This window comes from Hyla sarda, unplaced genomic scaffold (assembly GCF_029499605.1).
Source record: "Hyla sarda isolate aHylSar1 unplaced genomic scaffold, aHylSar1.hap1 scaffold_450, whole genome shotgun sequence".
In the NCBI taxonomy this organism is placed as follows: domain Eukaryota; kingdom Metazoa; phylum Chordata; class Amphibia; order Anura; family Hylidae; genus Hyla; species Hyla sarda.
Genome location: NW_026610463.1, coordinates 158,449 through 179,035, shown reverse-complemented (window position 1 = coordinate 179,035; position 20,587 = coordinate 158,449). Strand labels below are relative to the sequence as shown.

The 20,587-nt window shown below is 49.5% G+C and overlaps 6 non-coding genes and 2 pseudogenes across 6 annotated transcripts; all 8 read left to right on the top strand.

Moving 5' to 3' along the window:
- The first annotated feature begins 43 nt into the window (after nt 1–43).
- On the top strand, nt 44–234 carry LOC130335424 (U2 spliceosomal RNA). The gene has a single exon (XR_008877057.1). It is a non-coding gene; the product is annotated as a U2 spliceosomal RNA (small nuclear RNA).
- Nucleotides 235–2,326: 2,092 nt separating this feature from the next.
- LOC130335361 (U2 spliceosomal RNA) lies at nt 2,327–2,517 on the top strand. Its single transcript, XR_008877007.1, has one exon. It is a non-coding gene; the product is annotated as a U2 spliceosomal RNA (small nuclear RNA).
- A 2,092-nt stretch (nt 2,518–4,609) lies between these two features.
- Nucleotides 4,610–4,800, top strand: LOC130335360 (U2 spliceosomal RNA). The gene has a single exon (XR_008877006.1). It is a non-coding gene; the product is annotated as a U2 spliceosomal RNA (small nuclear RNA).
- A 2,094-nt stretch (nt 4,801–6,894) lies between these two features.
- LOC130335359 (U2 spliceosomal RNA) lies at nt 6,895–7,085 on the top strand. Its single transcript, XR_008877005.1, has one exon. It is a non-coding gene; the product is annotated as a U2 spliceosomal RNA (small nuclear RNA).
- A 2,087-nt stretch (nt 7,086–9,172) lies between these two features.
- Nucleotides 9,173–9,363, top strand: LOC130335358 (U2 spliceosomal RNA). The gene has a single exon (XR_008877004.1). It is a non-coding gene; the product is annotated as a U2 spliceosomal RNA (small nuclear RNA).
- A 2,078-nt stretch (nt 9,364–11,441) lies between these two features.
- LOC130335413 (U2 spliceosomal RNA) lies at nt 11,442–11,620 on the top strand (annotated as a pseudogene).
- A 5,839-nt stretch (nt 11,621–17,459) lies between these two features.
- LOC130335405 (U2 spliceosomal RNA) lies at nt 17,460–17,633 on the top strand (annotated as a pseudogene).
- A 2,090-nt stretch (nt 17,634–19,723) lies between these two features.
- Nucleotides 19,724–19,914, top strand: LOC130335355 (U2 spliceosomal RNA). The gene has a single exon (XR_008877002.1). It is a non-coding gene; the product is annotated as a U2 spliceosomal RNA (small nuclear RNA).
- The last annotated feature ends 673 nt before the right edge of the window (nt 19,915–20,587 follow it).

Here is a 20,587-nt window from a genome sequence, read left to right as displayed (position 1 = left end):
TGCCCATGAAGGGCACCTTGTTGGGCCCGCCCCTTTCACGGTTATCGCTTCTCGGCCTTTTGGCTAAGATCAAGTGTAGTATCTGTTCTTATCAGTTTAATATCTGATATGTCCCCTATCTGGGGACCATATATTAAATGGATTTTTGAGAACGGGGGCCGATTTCGAAGCTTGCTTCCGTCGCCCTATGCATTGACCCGATATGGCAGTATCTTCGGGTACAGTGCACCACCCCCTTACAGGGTTAAAAAGAAAGATTCCTACTTTCATTGCTACCTGCTTGCTGGCTAGCCAGCTAGCCAGCCCTGTGGGCCTTGCTGCTGCTGCAGCCAAAAAACAAAAGGTGGTGCTGCTGCTGCTTCTGCTGCTTCTGCTTCTGCTTGTGTCTGGCCGCTGTTGGAGCGTCCAGGCACAGGACTTCTGCTGCTGCTGACTAAATGGCCTCCTTAATTGGATCATTTGAGTAGCCAGCACACCTGTGCAGGTAGGGCATGACATGATAGGCAGCTGCCTTGATAGCGGGTGGGTGCTGAATGTTCCTAATTGACAAAATAAGATTAATGCTTATGAAGAAATATAAAATCTCATCCCTTCCCCAATATCGCGCCACACCCCTACCCCTTAATTCCCTGGTTGAACTTGATGGACATATGTCTTTTTTCGACCGTACTAACTATGTAACTATGTAACATAACATGGGGGGGGGGGGGTCTCCTGGCTGTTCACACAGGTGTGTCATTGCTGTACATTGACCATGCATTGCTTCTGTGGTATTGCAAAGGCAAAGACAAATGCTTCCAGCCATCCATTGCACTAATGGATTGGTCATCAGCTGGCTGTCTATGTCCCGCATCAATATAGACCAAAGTACAGAGGGTTAGGCTATGCTATTGTGCACCTACCTGATGCATCAGAAGGTGCGAGGCCCTTGCTAAATTCTGTGCACAGACTTTGAGATCTATACTTTAGACTGTATCTAAACCTGCTCCAACATGGACTGACATTCTGGCCTACTTTCAGCCGATGCGACTTGTCTGTCGCTGAACAGTCGCTTTTTATGTATTCAGCACCTATGTATAATGTTGTAAAAATGCTCTAGAAGCTAAAGTCGCAGAAATGTCACACATATTTGGCCTGCAACTTTCTGTGCGACAAATTCAGACAGGAAAAATCAGTATAAATCCTTAGAAAATTATCCCCCAGTGTCTCCATCTGCTGGCGGTATTGAATAAGCATTGCTGCACTGATGGGGTATGCATTAGACGAAAAAAAAGAAGAAAAAGAAGAATAATACGCCCAGAAAAGAGGCGAAAAGGAGAAAAACGTAAAAAAACGTGAAAAAAAAGTAAGAGGAAGAGAAGGGAAAAAAAGGTGGAAATGGGTTTAAAAGTGATTTCGGCGGAGAAATATATATATATATATATATATATATATATATATATATATATATATACGCGCACACACACACATATATATAAACGTATTCTCCGTTGAGATATTGCAGCCGCTGCTGTGTCCAGGCCCAGGAGCCTTAGCACTGTGCTGTGATGTCACTCAATACCACTGACATCACTAGGTGTAAACAACATCTCTCCTTTGCTGTGTATGTGACTATGGAGCTGTTTGGTGATGTCGTCTATTATGGCCTTCATAGAAGCAACAGGAGATTGTTGCATCCATCTAGAACCCTCAGAACTACAGTGCTATGATGTCACTCACTTCCACAGGCCTTGCAGAGTGTAAACAACAACAACCCAGCTTTGTTGTGTATGTAACCATAGGGATTTGTGATGTCACCTAGAACCTTCACAGCAGCGACAGCTTTATGAGGAGCATCAGCACTGCTCTGCCTGAGCAGAACCATCACCGCCATAGGTTGTCAAATAACCCGGGTTTAACCCACACAGGTAAGTCCAATGGGGTGCAGGCATGTCCTCTATGCTTACAGCTTCCCGTGGGTGTTGGTTTGATACCGTTTGGGGACAGCCAAGGAGGCATCTGCAGGCAACAAAGGTAGGTGTGTGCTTGTGTGTGTGTTTCCTATGCAGATCCTAAGCCCAGTGTCACATGCAAGTAGGAGGAGTAAGAAGGGTTCCTGGCAAATCCGGGTTATGGATTGCATTTGAAAAGGCCCCGTGGGAGTGCAATGGGCCCCTGTCTTGCTGCTTAGCAATAATGGTATGGGTTTAGGTTCTGCTGTGTGTACTGGTGGTTGACTGCCCCCCAGCCCAGAGTGTGCATGGAAAATTGTCTGGCAGCCTCCCTGACAGCAAGCAGTGATAGTGCCCATGAAGGGCACCTTGTTGGGCCCGCCCCTTTCACGGTTATCGCTTCTCGGCCTTTTGGCTAAGATCAAGTGTAGTATCTGTTCTTATCAGTTTAATATCTGATACGTCCCCTATCTGGGGACCATATATTAAATGGATTTTTGAGAACGGGGGCCGATTTCGAAGCTTGCTTCCGTCGCCCTATGCATTGACCCGATATGGCAGTATCTTCGGGTACAGTGCACCACCCCCTTACAGGGTTAAAAAGAAAGATTCCTACTTTCATTGCTACCTGCTTGCTGGCTAGCCAGCTAGCCAGCCCTGTGGGCCTTGCTGCTGCTGCAGCCAAAAAACAAAAGGTGGTGCTGCTGCTGCTTCTGCTGCTTCTGCTTCTGCTTGTGTCTGGCCGCTGTTGGAGCGTCCAGGCACAGGACTTCTGCTGCTGCTGACTAAATGGCCTCCTTAATTGGATCATTTGAGTAGCCAGCACACCTGTGCAGGTAGGGCATGACATGATAGGCAGCTGCCTTGATAGCGGGTGGGTGCTGAATGTTCCTAATTGACAAAATAAGATTAATGCTTATGAAGAAATATAAAATCTCATCCCTTCCCCAATATCGCGCCACACCCCTACCCCTTAATTCCCTGGTTGAACTTGATGGACATATGTCTTTTTTCGACCGTACTAACTATGTAACTATGTAACATAACATGGGGGGGGGGGGGGGGGTCTCCTGGCTGTTCACACAGGTGTGTCATTGCTGTACATTGACCATGCATTGCTTCTGTGGTATTGCAAAGGCAAAGACAAATGCTTCCAGCCATCCATTGCACTAATGGATTGGTCATCAGCTGGCTGTCTATGTCCCGCATCAATATAGACCAAAGTACAGAGGGTTAGGCTATGCTATTGTGCACCTACCTGATGCATCAGAAGGTGCGAGGCCCTTGCTAAATTCTGTGCACAGACTTTGAGATCTATACTTTAGACTGTATCTAAACCTGCTCCAACATGGACTGACATTCTGGCCTACTTTCAGCCGATGCGACTTGTCTGTCGCTGAACAGTCGCTTTTTATGTATTCAGCACCTATGTATAATGTTGTAAAAATGCTCTAGAAGCTAAAGTCGCAGAAATGTCACACATATTTGGCCTGCAACTTTCTGTGCGACAAATTCAGACAGGAAAAATCAGTATAAATCCTTAGAAAATTATCCCCCAGTGTCTCCATCTGCTGGCGGTATTGAATAAGCATTGCTGCACTGATGGGGTATGCATTAGACGAAAAAAAAGAAGAAAAAGAAGAATAATACGCCCAGAAAAGAGGCGAAAAGGAGAAAAACGTAAAAAAACGTGAAAAAAAAGTAAGAGGAAGAGAAGGGAAAAAAAGGTGGAAATGGGTTTAAAAGTGATTTCGGCGGAGAAATATATATATATATATATATATATATATATATATATATATATACGCGCACACACACACATATATATAAACGTATTCTCCGTTGAGATATTGCAGCCGCTGCTCTGTCCAGGCCCAGGAGCCTTAGCACTGTGCTGTGATGTCACTCAATACCACTGACATCACTAGGTGTAAACAACATCTCTCCTTTGCTGTGTATGTGACTATGGAGCTGTTTGGTGATGTCGTCTATTATGGCCTTCATAGAAGCAACAGGAGATTGTTGCATCCATCTAGAACCCTCAGAACTACAGTGCTATGATGTCACTCACTTCCACAGGCCTTGCAGAGTGTAAACAACAACAACCCAGCTTTGTTGTGTATGTAACCATAGGGATTTGTGATGTCACCTAGAACCTTCACAGCAGCGACAGCTTTATGAGGAGCATCAGCACTGCTCTGCCTGAGCAGAACCATCACCGCCATAGGTTGTCAAATAACCCGGGTTTAACCCACACAGGTAAGTCCAATGGGGTGCAGGCATGTCCTCTATGCTTACAGCTTCCCGTGGGTGTTGGTTTGATACCGTTTGGGGACAGCCAAGGAGGCATCTGCAGGCAACAAAGGTAGGTGTGTGCTTGTGTGTGTGTTTCCTATGCAGATCCTAAGCCCAGTGTCACATGCAAGTAGGAGGAGTAAGAAGGGTTCCTGGCAAATCCGGGTTATGGATTGCATTTAAAAAGGCCCCGTGGGAGTGCAATGGGCCCCTGTCTTGCTGCTTAGCAATAATGGTATGGGTTTAGGTTCTGCTGTGTGTACTGGTGGTTGACTGCCCCCCAGCCCAGAGTGTGCATGGAAAATTGTCTGGCAGCCTCCCTGACAGCAAGCAGTGATAGTGCCCATGAAGGGCACCTTGTTGGGCCCGCCCCTTTCACGGTTATCGCTTCTCGGCCTTTTGGCTAAGATCAAGTGTAGTATCTGTTCTTATCAGTTTAATATCTGATACGTCCCCTATCTGGGGACCATATATTAAATGGATTTTTGAGAACGGGGGCCGATTTCGAAGCTTGCTTCCGTCGCCCTATGCATTGACCCGATATGGCAGTATCTTCGGGTACAGTGCACCACCCCCTTACAGGGTTAAAAAGAAAGATTCCTACTTTCATTGCTACCTGCTTGCTGGCTAGCCAGCTAGCCAGCCCTGTGGGCCTTGCTGCTGCTGCAGCCAAAAAACAAAAGGTGGTGCTGCTGCTGCTTCTGCTGCTTCTGCTTCTGCTTGTGTCTGGCCGCTGTTGGAGCGTCCAGGCACAGGACTTCTGCTGCTGCTGACTAAATGGCCTCCTTAATTGGATCATTTGAGTAGCCAGCACACCTGTGCAGGTAGGGCATGACATGATAGGCAGCTGCCTTGATAGCGGGTGGGTGCTGAATGTTCCTAATTGACAAAATAAGATTAATGCTTATGAAGAAATATAAAATCTCATCCCTTCCCCAATATCGCGCCACACCCCTACCCCTTAATTCCCTGGTTGAACTTGATGGACATATGTCTTTTTTCGACCGTACTAACTATGTAACTATGTAACATAACATGGGGGGGGGGGGGTCTCCTGGCTGTTCACACAGGTGTGTCATTGCTGTACATTGACCATGCATTGCTTCTGTGGTATTGCAAAGGCAAAGACAAATGCTTCCAGCCATCCATTGCACTAATGGATTGGTCATCAGCTGGCTGACTATGTCCCGCATCAATATAGACCAAAGTACAGAGGGTTAGGCTATGCTATTGTGCACCTACCTGATGCATCAGAAGGTGCGAGGCCCTTGCTAAATTCTGTGCACAGACTTTGAGATCTATACTTTAGACTGTATCTAAACCTGCTCCAACATGGACTGACATTCTGGCCTACTTTCAGCCGATGCGACTTGTCTGTCGCTGAACAGTCGCTTTTTATGTATTCAGCACCTATGTATAATGTTGTAAAAATGCTCTAGAAGCTAAAGTCGCAGAAATGTCACACATATTTGGCCTGCAACTTTCTGTGCGACAAATTCAGACAGGAAAAATCAGTATAAATCCTTAGAAAATTATCCCCCAGTGTCTCCATCTGCTGGCGGTATTGAATAAGCATTGCTGCACTGATGGGGTATGCATTAGACGAAAAAAAAGAAGAAAAAGAAGAATAATACGCCCAGAAAAGAGGCGAAAAGGAGAAAAACGTAAAAAAACTTGAAAAAAAAGTAAGAGGAAGAGAAGGGAAAAAAAGGTGGAAATGGGTTTAAAAGTGATTTCGGCGGAGAAATATATATATATATATATATATATATATATATATATATATATATATACGCGCACACACACACATATATATAAACGTATTCTCCGTTGAGATATTGCAGCCGCTGCTGTGTCCAGGCCCAGGAGCCTTAGCACTGTGCTGTGATGTCACTCAATACCACTGACATCACTAGGTGTAAACAACATCTCTCCTTTGCTGTGTATGTGACTATGGAGCTGTTTGGTGATGTCGTCTATTATGGCCTTCATAGAAGCAACAGGAGATTGTTGCATCCATCTAGAACCCTCAGAACTACAGTGCTATGATGTCACTCACTTCCACAGGCCTTGCAGAGTGTAAACAACAACAACCCAGCTTTGTTGTGTATGTAACCATAGGGATTTGTGATGTCACCTAGAACCTTCACAGCAGCGACAGCTTTATGAGGAGCATCAGCACTGCTCTGCCTGAGCAGAACCATCACCGCCATAGGTTGTCAAATAACCCGGGTTTAACCCACACAGGTAAGTCCAATGGGGTGCAGGCATGTCCTCTATGCTTACAGCTTCCCGTGGGTGTTGGTTTGATACCGTTTGGGGACAGCCAAGGAGGCATCTGCAGGCAACAAAGGTAGGTGTGTGCTTGTGTGTGTGTTTCCTATGCAGATCCTAAGCCCAGTGTCACATGCAAGTAGGAGGAGTAAGAAGGGGTTCCTGGCAAATCCGGGTTATGGATTGCATTTAAAAAGGCCCCGTGGGAGTGCAATGGGCCCCTGTCTTGCTGCTTAGCAATAATGGTATGGGTTTAGGTTCTGCTGTGTGTACTGGTGGTTGACTGCCCCCCCAGCCCAGAGTGTGCATGGAAAATTGTCTGGCAGCCTCCCTGACAGCAAGCAGTGATAGTGCCCATGAAGGGCACCTTGTTGGGCCCGCCCCTTTCACGGTTATCGCTTCTCGGCCTTTTGGCTAAGATCAAGTGTAGTATCTGTTCTTATCAGTTTAATATCTGATACGTCCCCTATCTGGGGACCATATATTAAATGGATTTTTGAGAACGGGGGCCGATTTCGAAGCTTGCTTCCGTCGCCCTATGCATTGACCCGATATGGCAGTATCTTCGGGTACAGTGCACCACCCCCTTACAGGGTTAAAAAGAAAGATTCCTACTTTCATTGCTACCTGCTTGCTGGCTAGCCAGCTAGCCAGCCCTGTGGGCCTTGCTGCTGCTGCAGCCAAAAAACAAAAGGTGGTGCTGCTGCTGCTTCTGCTGCTTCTGCTTCTGCTTGTGTCTGGCCGCTGTTGGAGCGTCCAGGCACAGGACTTCTGCTGCTGCTGACTAAATGGCCTCCTTAATTGGATCATTTGAGTAGCCAGCACACCTGTGCAGGTAGGGCATGACATGATAGGCAGCTGCCTTGATAGCGGGTGGGTGCTGAATGTTCCTAATTGACAAAATAAGATTAATGCTTATGAAGAAATATAAAATCTCATCCCTTCCCCAATATCGCGCCACACCCCTACCCCTTAATTCCCTGGTTGAACTTGATGGACATATGTCTTTTTTCGACCGTACTAACTATGTAACTATGTAACATAACATGGGGGGGGGGGGGGGGTCTCCTGGCTGTTCACACAGGTGTGTCATTGCTGTACATTGACCATGCATTGCTTCTGTGGTATTGCAAAGGCAAAGACAAATGCTTCCAGCCATCCATTGCACTAATGGATTGGTCATCAGCTGGCTGTCTATGTCCCGCATCAATATAGACCAAAGTACAGAGGGTTAGGCTATGCTATTGTGCACCTACCTGATGCATCAGAAGGTGCGAGGCCCTTGCTAAATTCTGTGCACAGACTTTGAGATCTATACTTTAGACTGTATCTAAACCTGCTCCAACATGGACTGACATTCTGGCCTACTTTCAGCCGATGCGACTTGTCTGTCGCTGAACAGTCGCTTTTTATGTATTCAGCACCTATGTATAATGTTGTAAAAATGCTCTAGAAGCTAAAGTCGCAGAAATGTCACACATATTTGGCCTGCAACTTTCTGTGCGACAAATTCAGACAGGAAAAATCAGTATAAATCCTTAGAAAATTATCCCCCAGTGTCTCCATCTGCTGGCGGTATTGAATAAGCATTGCTGCACTGATGGGGTATGCATTAGACGAAAAAAAAGAAGAAAAAGAAGAATAATACGCCCAGAAAAGAGGCGAAAAGGAGAAAAACGTAAAAAAACTTGAAAAAAAAGTAAGAGGAAGAGAAGGGAAAAAAAGGTGGAAATGGGTTTAAAAGTGATTTCGGCGGAGAAATATATATATATATATATATATATATATATATATATATACGCGCACACACACACATATATATAAACGTATTCTCCGTTGAGATATTGCAGCCGCTGCTGTGTCCAGGCCCAGGAGCCTTAGCACTGTGCTGTGATGTCACTCAATACCACTGACATCACTAGGTGTAAACAACATCTCTCCTTTGCTGTGTATGTGACTATGGAGCTGTTTGGTGATGTCGTCTATTATGGCCTTCATAGAAGCAACAGGAGATTGTTGCATCCATCTAGAACCCTCAGAACTACAGTGCTATGATGTCACTCACTTCCACAGGCCTTGCAGAGTGTAAACAACAACAACCCAGCTTTGTTGTGTATGTAACCATAGGGATTTGTGATGTCACCTAGAACCTTCACAGCAGCGACAGCTTTATGAGGAGCATCAGCACTGCTCTGCCTGAGCAGAACCATCACCGCCATAGGTTGTCAAATAACCCGGGTTTAACCCACACAGGTAAGTCCAATGGGGTGCAGGCATGTCCTCTATGCTTACAGCTTCCCGTGGGTGTTGGTTTGATACCGTTTGGGGACAGCCAAGGAGGCATCTGCAGGCAACAAAGGTAGGTGTGTGCTTGTGTGTGTGTTTCCTATGCAGATCCTAAGCCCAGTGTCACATGCAAGTAGGAGGAGTAAGAAGGGTTCCTGGCAAATCCGGGTTATGGATTGCATTTAAAAAGGCCCCGTGGGAGTGCAATGGGCCCCTGTCTTGCTGCTTAGCAATAATGGTATGGGTTTAGGTTCTGCTGTGTGTACTGGTGGTTGACTGCCCCCCAGCCCAGAGTGTGCATGGAAAATTGTCTGGCAGCCTCCCTGACAGCAAGCAGTGATAGTGCCCATGAAGGGCACCTTGTTGGGCCCGCCCCTTTCACGGTTATCGCTTCTCGGCCTTTTGGCTAAGATCAAGTGTAGTATCTGTTCTTATCAGTTTAATATCTGATACGTCCCCTATCTGGGGACCATATATTAAATGGATTTTTGAGAACGGGGGCCGATTTCGAAGCTTGCTTCCGTCGCCCTATGCATTGACCCGATATGGCAGTATCTTCGGGTACAGTGCACCACCCCCTTACAGGGTTAAAAAGAAAGATTCCTACTTTCATTGCTACCTGCTTGCTGGCTAGCCAGCTAGCCAGCCCTGTGGGCCTTGCTGCTGCTGCAGCCAAAAAACAAAAGGTGGTGCTGCTGCTGCTTCTGCTGCTTCTGCTTCTGCTTGTGTCTGGCCGCTGTTGGAGCGTCCAGGCACAGGACTTCTGCTGCTGCTGACTAAATGGCCTCCTTAATTGGATCATTTGAGTAGCCAGCACACCTGTGCAGGTAGGGCATGACATGATAGGCAGCTGCCTTGATAGCGGGTGGGTGCTGAATGTTCCTAATTGACAAAATAAGATTAATGCTTATGAAGAAATATAAAATCTCATCCCTTCCCCAATATCGCGCCACACCCCTACCCCTTAATTCCCTGGTTGAACTTGATGGACATATGTCTTTTTTCGACCGTACTAACTATGTAACTATGTAACATAACATGGGGGGGGGGGGGGGTCTCCTGGCTGTTCACACAGGTGTGTCATTGCTGTACATTGACCATGCATTGCTTCTGTGGTATTGCAAAGGCAAAGACAAATGCTTCCAGCCATCCATTGCACTAATGGATTGGTCATCAGCTGGCTGTCTATGTCCCGCATCAATATAGACCAAAGTACAGAGGGTTAGGCTATGCTATTGTGCACCTACCTGATGCATCAGAAGGTGCGAGGCCCTTGCTAAATTCTGTGCACAGACTTTGAGATCTATACTTTAGACTGTATCTAAACCTGCTCCAACATGGACTGACATTCTGGCCTACTTTCAGCCGATGCGACTTGTCTGTCGCTGAACAGTCGCTTTTTATGTATTCAGCACCTATGTATAATGTTGTAAAAATGCTCTAGAAGCTAAAGTCGCAGAAATGTCACACATATTTGGCCTGCAACTTTCTGTGCGACAAATTCAGACAGGAAAAATCAGTATAAATCCTTAGAAAATTATCCCCCAGTGTCTCCATCTGCTGGCGGTATTGAATAAGCATTGCTGCACTGATGGGGTATGCATTAGACGAAAAAAAAGAAGAAAAAGAAGAATAATACGCCCAGAAAAGAGGCGAAAAGGAGAAAAATGTAAAAAAACGTGAAAAAAAAGTAAGAGGAAGAGAAGGGAAAAAAAGGTGGAAATGGGTTTAAAAGTGATTTCGGCGGAGAAATATATATATATATATATATATACATATATACGCGCACACACACACATATATATAAACGTATTCTCCGTTGAGATATTGCAGCCGCTGCTGTGTCCAGGCCCAGGAGCCTTAGCACTGTGCTGTGATGTCACTCAATACCACTGACATCACTAGGTGTAAACAACATCTCTCCTTTGCTGTGTATGTGACTATGGAGCTGTTTGGTGATGTCGTCTATTATGGCCTTCATAGAAGCAACAGGAGATTGTTGCATCCATCTAGAACCCTCAGAACTACAGTGCTATGATGTCACTCACTTCCACAGGCCTTGCAGACTGTAAACAACAACAACCCAGCTTTGTTGTGTATGTAACCATAGGGATTTGTGATGTCACCTAGAACCTTCACAGCAGCGACAGCTTTATGAGGAGCATCAGCACTGCTCTGCCTGAGCAGAACCATCACCGCCATAGGTTGTCAAATAACCCGGATTTAACCCACACAGGTAAGTCCAATGGGGTGCAGGCATGTCCTCTATGCTTACAGCTTCCCGTGGGTGTTGGTTTGATACCGTTTGGGGACAGCCAAGGAGGCATCTGCAGGCAACAAAGGTAGGTGTGTGCTTGTGTGTGTGTTTCCTATGCAGATCCTAAGCCCAGTGTCACATGCAAGTAGGAGGAGTAAGAAGGGTTCCTGGCAAATCCGGGTTATGGATTGCATTTAAAAAGGCCCCGTGGGAGTGCAATGGGCCCCTGTCTTGCTGCTTAGCAATAATGGTATGGGTTTAGGTTCTGCTGTGTGTACTGGTGGTTGACTGCCCCCCAGCCCAGAGTGTGCATGGAAAATTGTCTGGCAGCCTCCCTGACAGCAAGCAGTGATAGTGCCCATGAAGGGCACCTTGTTGGGCCCGCCCCTTTCACGGTTATCGCTTCTCGGCCTTTTGGCTAAGATCAAGTGTAGTATCTGTTCTTATCAGTTTAATATTTAATACTTACCTGGCAGGGGAGATACCATGATCGCTACGGTCTGAAGAACTCCAAGCATTGTGGTAGAGATTTTGCGTAGTACGATTGCAGTACTTTTCGTTCTTATTAGAACCGCATTTCTCTAGAGCATACCACCTGAAGATCGTCTCCTGCCTGCCTCGGAACATCTGAAGAAGGAGAAGATCTTGAAGACTGCAGCTCCGGAAGAAGCCGACGAAGAACCTGGAAGAAGGGAATCGGCGGTGAATTCCGGAACAGCGGCGAAGAGGAAGGCGGCGCAGAATCTTTTCGAAGAAACTCGCTGCCTCTGGAGAAGGATTTGCATAGCTCCTCCCACCGGGACCGGATCTGCATAGCTCCTCCCACCCGGGAAAGAAGACTTTGCGAAGCCTCTCTCCACAAGCAAGCAAGGAAGCGGAAAAGAGCCTGCTGGAAGAAGCCATGGCCTCAACCAGCAAGTCCACCCAGGAGGCTGCAGGGCAAGGCCTGGAGGTCCAGCCCCAACCACAGCAAGCTTCAACCTCCACCACGGCAAGGCAGAAGGGCGGCAGAATTCCTAACCTGGAAGCTCCAACCCTGGAGCCCTGGATGAGGCAGACTGTTGCCTTGAAGCTCAAGCCCGTGGACGGAAGGGTGCCGGACATGTCCCACGACGTGTTCTGCAAGAAGATGCTGGCGGATCAAGGCTTCCCCACGGCTGACACCCTGGGAATAGCAACCTTCTTTTCGGGAATCTTCTACATCACCTTTGCCACCATTGGGACCTGTAGAAGATACTGGGAGGTGGTGAAAGCGGCGAGTCCCGAATCCCCTTTCTCTCGCTTTGTGGGCAACTGCCTTATTCAAAGAGAGGAGAGGCGGGTGACGGTCTCAATGCGGAACCCACACACCCCAGGCACGGACATCTCGACCTTCCTGAAGCGCTTCTGCACCGTGGTGAGGGAGCCCACCCGCATCCTGAACTCACTCGGATACTGGACCTGCAAGTGGTCTGTGGTCGTCAGACTCAACAAGAACCCTGCTTCTCCAGACGGACTACAGCACCTGCCAACGACATTTTCCTTGGGCAACTCCACAGGACTTATCTTCTACCCGGACATGCCGCAGACCTGCAGGAGATGTGGCAAGATGGGCCACGAGGGCAAGGACTGTACGGAGGATGCCTGCAGGTATTGCCGTGTGACAGGTCACACGACCAAGGACTGCCCCAAGAGCAAGACCTGCAACCTCTGCGGACTGGCAGCCCACAGCTACAAGGACTGCCCCCAGAGGGAGAGAACATGGGCATCTGTGGCAGCGAGAGCACCGAAGCCAGCCCCAGCTCCGGAGCCAACACCACGGATGGCCAAGCCGACCAAGGAGGGTAAGAAGGCGAAAGCCACCACCCCTGCCCCGTCCCGCCCCTCCCCTGCACCTCCCGCCCCATCCCCTGCCCCTCCCGCCCCATCCCCTGCCCCATCCCGCCCCACCCCTGCCCCATCCCGCCCCACCCCTGCCCCATCCCGTCCCACCCCTGCCCCATCCCGTCCCACCCCTGCCCCTCCTGCCCCATCCCGTCCCACCCCTGCCCCTCCTGCCCCATCCCGTCCCACCCCCACCCCTCCTGCCCCATCCCGCCCCACCCCTGCCCCCCGTACCCCACCCCGGCCCACCCCTGCCCCCCGTACCCCACCCCGGCCCACCCCTGCCCCGTCCTCCCCTGCCCGGCCCACCCCTGCCCCGTCCTCCCCTGCCCGGCCCACCCCTGCCCCGTCCTCCCCTGCCCGGGCACTCTCTCCTGCCCCCCGCCCCACCCAGCCTCCTTTCTCTCCTGGCCCAGCAGCACCTAACCCCCCTCCAGCTGCTGGTGCCCGCCCTTCGGAGGACTTTCCTGTGCTTCCTCCCCCAGGTACCATACAGAGGAAGAGGAAAGGAAGGGACAACGTATCAGAAGAGTCCCACAAAAGAAAGATAATCGAGACCTGCGAAACCCCTCAAGCTTCAGATGAGGAGGAGGAGATGGAGCAGGTCTGCGAGAGCCCTGAGGCTTCAGAAGGAGAGGAGGTGATGGAGCAGGCCCAAGTGGAGCAGGTCCAAGCAGAGCCAGTCCAAGCTCAATCTATGGAGGAGCTGCTGCAGGACCCAGAGGTTAAGAAAATCCTGGACACTCCGTCCAACACGGTCTACGACGAGTTCTTGGAAGGGCGCTACGAGAAGCCACACGAGCCGACAGGCGCCAGAGAAGAGGACCCGTCCGACCAGACTGGTAACTAGTATCAGAACTAACCTCTCTTTTTTATTCCCATGGCTGATCTCAACATCTTCTGCATTAATGTGAGGAGTATTAGAGCTTGGTTTAGATTCCAGACTGTTCTTACGTTCTTAGATTCCCAGAGGTGTGATGTTTACATGTTGCAGGAATGTGCTTTGTCTGCTTCTAGGTCTTACAACCATCTGGCCAGGCAGTGGCCTCACGGCCCTTCCTACTGGTCTGGTGGGGGCGACAATAGGTCTGCGGGGGTGGCCATCCTGATCAGGGGAGGTAACTTTGCACTTGATTCCGTCCGGGAGCTCGTCTGTGGCAGACTTCTTGTCGCAGACGGTTCCTGGGCGGGTGAGCCCGTGCGGCTCATCAACGTGTACGCCTCCCCTGAGAGGGATGTCCGACTGGAGGTTCTCCAGGCCCTGCGGGCTGAACTCGCCACCACTAGGGCAGTAGTGTTGGGTGGTGACTTCAACTGCCCCATTGAGGTGGACGGGCGCAGTTCTGGCACATCCGCCAACCTGGACGTGACGTCTAAACTGCTGATTGAGATGGTGACGGAGGCATCCTTGCAGGACGTTGTCGGGTCCATCGGGAACGGCTCCGTAAACTATACGTGGAGCCGCCCCGATGGCTCGCTCCGTTCTCGGATAGACTTCATCTTCACTTCGAGAGCAGTCAGAAAGGTGTCGTACTCTATGGTCCCCTGCTTCTTCTCTGACCACAGGGCCATTCGATTCCGGGGGACTCTGGGCCATGGATTCCCACCTGGCCCAGGCTCCTGGAAGTTGAATTGTGCCCTGTTGGAGCAGAGGGAGGTCATGGAGGAACTTAGGGATGCTTACCTTGTATGGCGAAATGACAAATGTCTGTTCAAGTGCATCAGCGACTGGTGGGAATATGTTAAAGTCGAATTCCGTTGTTTCTTTCAGGCAAAAGGCAGACAACAGGCGTGTGCGAAGAAGTGGGACTTGAGGAAACTGCAGCGCGAGCTGCGGTCCCTGCAGGACCTGCTCCAGTGTGGCTGGGACGTCAGGGAGGAGCTGGAGGAGACCAAAAAGAGCTTGAAAAGGCACTTTGAGGAGGAATCCAAGCGAATCGTCTTTCGTTCCAAGGTGGAGAACCTGGAGAAGGGTGAGAAATGTAACTCTTTCTTTTTCAGGAAGCTCCATGCCGGCCACACGCCCCTGACTGAGCTACGAGATGAGACCGGACACATGAGGAGCGGCAAGGAGGAAGTGATGGGGGTCGTCCACGACTTCTACAGCAACCTCTACGCCCCCAAGTCATCCGACCCCGAAGCCGCCGAGAGGTTCCTGTCAGGTGTCACTAACGTTGTTGATCCCGCAGGTGCGGCGGCTATGGACGATCCCTTGACGGTGGGGGAGCTGCTCTCTGCCGCTAGATCCTTTAAGCCCGGCAGGACCCCGGGCAGTGACGGTCTCCCGGCCGAGCTCTACGTAGCGCTGGGTGACCTGATCTGTCCGGACCTGTTGGAGGTGTACGAGGAGATGGTGGTGGGGGGCAGAATGCCTCCGTCGTTGAGGGAAGGGATGATCACGATCTTGTATAAGCGGAAGGGGGAGAGATGTGACCTGAAAAACTGGCGTCCCATCTCTCTCCTGAACGTGGACTACAAGATCCTCGCCAAGGTGCTGGCCAACAGGCTGAAACCTGTCATGGGGCAGATCGTCCATCCGGACCAGACCTGCAGCATTCCTGGCCGCAGGATTGCCGACAGCCTTGCCCTTGTGAGAGACACGGTCCATTACATCCAGGACCGCGGGGGCCGCGCCGCCCTGGTCAGCTTAGATCAGGAGAAGGCGTTCGACCGTGTCTCCCACGCATTCATGGACAGGGTTTTGCGCAGGCTGGGTCTGGGGAAGATGTTTTGCTCTTTTGTTAACGTAATGTATTTTGACATTTACAGCACGGTGTTGGTGAACGGCTGGAAGACTGACCCCTTTTCCATTCTTTCAGGGGTTAGACAAGGCTGCCCTCTTTCACCTCTCCTTTTTGTTTGTGTTATAGAGCTCTTCGCTGAGACTATCCGGCAGAATGGAGAGATCAGAGGGATCACCGCACCAGGACCAGATCGCCACGAGGTCAAGTGCTCGCTCTACATGGACGACGTGACCGTCTTCTGCGCTGACCAGCGTTCGGTGACTGCACTCGTCCAGACCTGCGAGGACTTCGGCAGAGCTTCGGGGGCAAAAGTCAACTGCGGGAAGTCGGAGGCCATGCTCTTCGGGGAGTGGCACCTGGCTTCTTCCGCCCCCTTCCCCTTTACTATTAAGCCGGACTTCATTCAAATTCTTGGAGTCTGGTTCGGGAAGGAAGGAGCGGCCCTTAAGTCTTGGCAAGACCGACTAGGAAGGATAAACTCAAAGATCGGACTGTGGAGCTCCAGAAAGCTCACAATGGAAGGCAAGGCACTTGTCCTGCGGAGTGAAGTTTTGCCTGTGCTCCAATATACCGCACAGGCCTGGCCTCCCCATACCACCGTTTGCAAGGCCATCACCCGGACAGTGTTTGGCTTCGTCTGGGGCAAAATGGACAGAGTCAAGAGGACCGTGATGTACAAGGAACCCCGCAAGGGTGGGAAGGGAATACCCGACATCCCCGCTCTGCTGAGGGCCTCCTTTGCATGTGTCACGGTGCAGCGGACTCTTGTAGAAAAGACTGGCTCAGCGGGCAGGTCCATGTCTCGCTTGCTTCTCATGCCCCTCTGGAGACAGCTGGGCTGGGACAAGTGGGACAGCTCCATCCCTTACAACTGGAACACTCCCTGGTTCTATGGGGATGTTGTCCGGTTTGTGAGGGAGCACCAGCTGGAAGGACTGAAACCAGACCTATGGAAGCCAAAGACAATCCACAAGCTCATCCGAGCTAAGGACTCGACCGAGCTGGTTCCGGGACTCCCCGCAGCCACTGCAGAGACAGTTTGGAACAATGTGGCCTCAAAGCGGCTTACCAATGGACACAAGGACTTGTCGTGGATGGCCGTCATGGGAGGTCTCTCTCTCAGGTCATTCATGCATGCCCGCAACCTGTGCAAGACCCGGTACTGCCCCCGTTGCCCCTACGTGGAGGAAACATCTTTCCACGTGTTTTGGCAGTGCCCCTTTGCACAGGGTCTGTTGGACGCCCTAGAACAGGAACTCAGAGACTCAGTGCCCAGGAGCTGCCTATCGTACCATTCGGTGCTTTACGGCCTGTTCCCTGGGACCCACGACGTGGAGGCCATCCAGGAGGCCTGGCGCCTTATGAACTGTTTTAAGGACGCAGTGTGGCTCTCCAGGAACCGCCTCGTGATCAACAGGGAAAACATGTCCGTCCGGGACTGCCGCAGGTTCATCAAGAACCTGCTTAGAGACTATTCCATCTTGGACAGCTCGGCCGTTGATGAGGAAGAAGAGGAGTGAAGACCCCTCTCCTTCTCCCATGTCTCCCTGAAGATACAGCCCAACAGTTTGGCCCTGTGATCCGCCCCCTCCCTACCCCCACATAGTCGCCCACACCCCTACCCCGATCACAGATTGTATTATTTGGTTTTTGTTTGATCTCTTGTGCTTTTCTATTGCAGGATTGAGCTGAATGTTAGAGTAGCATGGTGTGCGATGTATAGCTTAGGGAACCTTTGCTGTGTATTGTACTATCATGCTTTGTGTGACTGTAATTTATTGTACGACTTGTAATGACTGAACGGAAAATAAAGCTCTTTCAATCAAAAAATCTGTTCTTATCAGTTTAATATCTGATACGTCCCCTATCTGGGGACCATATATTAAATGGATTTTTGAGAACGGGGGCCGATTTCGAAGCTTGCTTCCGTCGCCCTATGCATTGACCCGATATGGCAGTATCTTCGGGTACAGTGCACCACCCCCTTACAGGGTTAAAAAGAAAGATTCCTACTTTCATTGCTACCTGCTTGCTGGCTAGCCAGCTAGCCAGCCCTGTGGGCCTTGCTGCTGCTGCAGCCAAAAAACAAAAGGTGGTGCTGCTGCTGCTTCTGCTGCTTCTGCTTCTGCTTGTGTCTGGCCGCTGTTGGAGCGTCCAGGCACAGGACTTCTGCTGCTGCTGACTAAATGGCCTCCTTAATTGGATCATTTGAGTAGCCAGCACACCTGTGCAGGTAGGGCATGACATGATAGGCAGCTGCCTTGATAGCGGGTGGGTGCTGAATGTTCCTAATTGACAAAATAAGATTAATGCTTATGAAGAAATATAAAATCTCATCCCTTCCCCAATATCGCGCCACACCCCTACCCCTTAATTCCCTGGTTGAACTTGATGGACATATGTCTTTTTTCGACCGTACTAACTATGTAACTATGTAACATAACATGGGGGGGGGGGGGGGGGGGTCTCCTGGCTGTTCACACAGGTGTGTCATTGCTGTACATTGACCATGCATTGCTTCTGTGGTATTGCAAAGGCAAAGACAAATGCTTCCAGCCATCCATTGCACTAATGGATTGGTCATCAGCTGGCTGTCTATGTCCCGCATCAATATAGACCAAAGTACAGAGGGTTAGGCTATGCTATTGTGCACCTACCTGATGCATCAGAAGGTGCGAGGCCCTTGCTAAATTCTGTGCACAGACTTTGAGATCTATACTTTAGACTGTATCTAAACCTGCTCCAACATGGACTGACATTCTGGCCTACTTTCAGCCGATGCGACTTGTCTGTCGCTGAACAGTCGCTTTTTATGTATTCAGCACCTATGTATAATGTTGTAAAAATGCTCTAGAAGCTAAAGTCGCAGAAATGTCACACATATTTGGCCTGCAACTTTCTGTGCGACAAATTCAGACAGGAAAAATCAGTATAAATCCTTAGAAAATTATCCCCCAGTGTCTCCATCTGCTGGCGGTATTGAATAAGCATTGCTGCACTGATGGGGTATGCATTAGACGAAAAAAAAGAAGAAAAAGAAGAATAATACGCCCAGAAAAGAGGCGAAAAGGAGAAAAACGTAAAAAAACTTGAAAAAAAAGTAAGAGGAAGAGAAGGGAAAAAAAGGTGGAAATGGGTTTAAAAGTGATTTCGGCGGAGAAATATATATATATATATATATATATATATATATATATATACGCGCACACACACACATATATATAAACGTATTCTCCGTTGAGATATTGCAGCCGCTGCTGTGTCCAGGCCCAGGAGCCTTAGCACTGTGCTGTGATGTCACTCAATACCACTGACATCACTAGGTGTAAACAACATCTCTCCTTTGCTGTGTATGTGACTATGGAGCTGTTTGGTGATGTCGTCTATTATGGCCTTCATAGAAGCAACAGGAGATTGTTGCATCCATCTAGAACCCTCAGAACTACAGTGCTATGATGTCACTCACTTCCACAGGCCTTGCAGAGTGTAAACAACAACAACCCAGCTTTGTTGTGTATGTAACCATAGGGATTTGTGATGTCACCTAGAACCTTCACAGCAGCGACAGCTTTATGAGGAGCATCAGCACTGCTCTGCCTGAGCAGAACCATCACCGCCATAGGTTGTCAAATAACCCGGGTTTAACCCACACAGGTAAGTCCAATGGGGTGCAGGCATGTCCTCTATGCTTACAGCTTCCCGTGGGTGTTGGTTTGATACCGTTTGGGGACAGCCAAGGAGGCATCTGCAGGCAACAAAGGTAGGTGTGTGCTTGTGTGTGTGTTTCCTATGCAGATCCTAAGCCCAGTGTCACATGCAAGTAGGAGGAGTAAGAAGGGTTCCTGGCAAATCCGGGTTATGGATTGCATTTAAAAAGGCCCCGTGGGAGTGCAATGGGCCCCTGTCTTGCTGCTTAGCAATAATGGTATGGGTTTAGGTTCTGCTGTGTGTACTGGTGGTTGACTGCCCCCCAGCCCAGAGTGTGCATGGAAAATTGTCTGGCAGCCTCCCTGACAGCAAGCAGTGATAGTGCCCATGAAGGGCACCTTGTTGGGCCCGCCCCTTTCACGGTTATCGCTTCTCGGCCTTTTGGCTAAGATCAAGTGTAGTATCTGTTCTTATCAGTTTAATATCTGATACGTCCCCTATCTGGGGACCATATATTAAATGGATTTTTGAGAACGGGGGCCGATTTCGAAGCTTGCTTCCGTCGCCCTATGCATTGACCCGATATGGCAGTATCTTCGGGTACAGTGCACCACCCCCTTACAGGGTTAAAAAGAAAGATTCCTACTTTCATTGCTACCTGCTTGCTGGCTAGCCAGCTAGCCAGCCCTGTGGGCCTTGCTGCTGCTGCAGCCAAAAAACAAAAGGTGGTGCTGCTGCTGCTTCTGCTGCTTCTGCTTCTGCTTGTGTCTGGCCGCTGTTGGAGCGTCCAGGCACAGGACTTCTGCTGCTGCTGACTAAATGGCCTCCTTAATTGGATCATTTGAGTAGCCAGCACACCTGTGCAGGTAGGGCATGACATGATAGGCAGCTGCCTTGATAGCGGGTGGGTGCTGAATGTTCCTAATTGACAAAATAAGATTAATGCTTATGAAGAAATATAAAATCTCATCCCTTCCCCAATATCGCGCCACACCCCTACCCCTTAATTCCCTGGTTGAACTTGATGGACATATGTCTTTTTTCGACCGTACTAACTATGTAACTATGTAACATAACATGGGGGGGGGGGGGGTCTCCTGGCTGTTCACACAGGTGTGTCATTGCTGTACATTGACCATGCATTGCTTCTGTGGTATTGCAAAGGCAAAGACAAATGCTTCCAGCCATCCATTGCACTAATGGATTGGTCATCAGCTGGCTGTCTATGTCCCGCATCAATATAGACCAAAGTACAGAGGGTTAGGCTATGCTATTGTGCACCTACCTGA